General features: G+C 39.8%; 1 pseudogene; it reads left to right on the top strand.

Annotated features, from left to right (window-relative positions):
- Nucleotides 1-762: 762 nt before the first annotated feature.
- LOC132421115 (large ribosomal subunit protein eL6 pseudogene) lies at nt 763-1,296 on the top strand (annotated as a pseudogene).
- Nucleotides 1,297-2,158: the final 862 nt, after the last annotated feature.

Here is a 2,158-nt window from a genome sequence, read left to right as displayed (position 1 = left end):
CAAATACAATGCTTTGAGAAAATTAACGCTTTTTGAGAAAAAGCTCACGTGACTCAGTAAGGAAAAGAAAAACAACCCAATAGGAAAAATAATAAACAGGTATTTCACAGAAAAGGGATAACACATGGCTCATAAACATATGAAAAGATTCTCAATTTCTTAGGGACCAGAGAAATACAAATTAAAACCACAATGAGTTACCATTGTACACCACCACTAGCTAAGCCCGACAAATCCAAGTGTTACTGAGGATGTGGAGCTATAGGCCTCTTTTATACTGCTAGTAGAAGTATAAATTTGTGTAATTCTGTGGAAAACAATTTGGCATTAGCCAGTAACGTTGAACATGCACATTCCTGCTACCCAGTGATTCCATTCCTAAGTGTGAACCCTACGAAAAATCTTACATCTGTGTAGAAGATGTATATAAGAATGTTCTGCCAGTGTAGTTTATGGGGGAAAACTGAAACAACCTAAATATACATGTGCTGTAGAAAAGATGGATGAATTGGAGTGTACTCATACACTGGAATGCCATCCAGCAGTGAAAATTAGTGCATTATAACTACTTGCATCAATATGGATGAATGTTATAAATAATGTTGAGGGAAAAAAAAGGAAGTCTCAGAAGGAGACATACAAGTATTTATCAATTTATATAAAGTTAAAAAGCTGACCTTACAGAATATATTTTGTAGGGATATATATAAACCTCGATCCAACTATAAAGAAAAGCAAAAAAAAAAAAAAGATTAAGAAATAATGCCCAGGTAGTATCCTACTGAAGACATGCCTCGAAAGCTGTTGAGTCACTGCAGAAAACCCTTCAGTAAGCATGTGAGAAAACTGCGCGCTAGCGTCACTCCTGAGACTGTTCTGATCATCCTCACTGGGCGCCACAGAGGCAAGAGGGTCATGTTCCTGAAGCAGCTGAGCAGTGGCTTGCTACTTGTGACTGGGCCTCTGTCCCTCAATCAAGTTCCTCTGCGGAGAGCACACCAGAAATCTGTCATTGCCGCTTCCACCAAAGTTGATATCAGTGGTGTGAAAATCCCAGAACATCTCACTGACGCTCGCTTCAAGAAGAAGCAGCTCCGTAAGCCCAGGCACCAGGAAGGTGAGATCTTCGACACAGAGAGAGAGAAATCCAAGATTACAGAGCAGCGCAAGGTTGATCAGAAAGCTGTGGACTCCCAAATTCTGCGAAGAATCAAAGCCGTTCCTCAGCTCCAGGGCTACCTCCGCTCTGTGTTTGCTCTCACACATGAAATTTATCCTCACAAAGTAATGTTCTAAACTTCTTACAAGGAACCTTAGTAAATAACTCGGTCCATTAAAAAAAAAAGGAATTATCCAGAGAGTATTTACATGGGAGGAGGGTGGGTTAGGGGTATGATTATAGAAGGATACAAAGAGGGATTCAAAGACATGGTAATGTTCTATATTACCTCAGTATCATTTCATTAAACCAATATTTCCTAAATGCCTGCTATGTGCTAGGTACTGCTGTAAGCACGTAGGAGTACAAGAGCCCTTTATGGAGAACATATTCTACAAGAAAAGACAAAAAAATGAATGAAATAAATTATTAAATTATTATTGTTTTAGAAGGTGATAAGTTCTATGGAAAAAATAAGAAGGTGAGGGAGTTTAAGACAGAGCAGAGTGAGCGTATGGTTTGCAGAATTAAATGAGATGAGGCTTCATTGAGGTGACATTTGAGCCAAGATTTGAAGGGCATGAGAGAGTAGGCCACATGGCTTTCTGGGTGAGTAACATTTTAGGCAGAGGGACTAGCCAGCGCAATGGACTTGCTATGGCAATATGTCTGATGTCTTCAGGAAGACATCGGGAGGGCACTGCAGCTGAAACAGAATAGGCAATATGGTCAGAGACGTGTCAGCAGGGCTTTATAGGGCTTTATTAGATGCTAGGTCAGAGACTGGCAAACTTCTTCTGTAAAGGACCAGATAGTAAATATTTTAAGCTTTATGGGCCATAGGGTCTCAGTTGCAAACACTCAACTCTGCTGTTGTAACATGAAAGTAGCATAGACAATATGTAATGAGTGGACGTGGTTGTTTTTGTATTCCAGTAAAACTTTACAAAAATAGATGGTGACTGGATTTGATTTATAGGCTGTGGTTTGCTAACTCCC

This window comes from Delphinus delphis, chromosome 1 (assembly GCF_949987515.2).
Source record: "Delphinus delphis chromosome 1, mDelDel1.2, whole genome shotgun sequence".
NCBI classification, from domain to species: domain Eukaryota; kingdom Metazoa; phylum Chordata; class Mammalia; order Artiodactyla; family Delphinidae; genus Delphinus; species Delphinus delphis.
The sequence above is the reverse complement of the archived record's forward strand: the minus strand, read 5'-3'. Positions and strand labels throughout refer to the sequence as shown.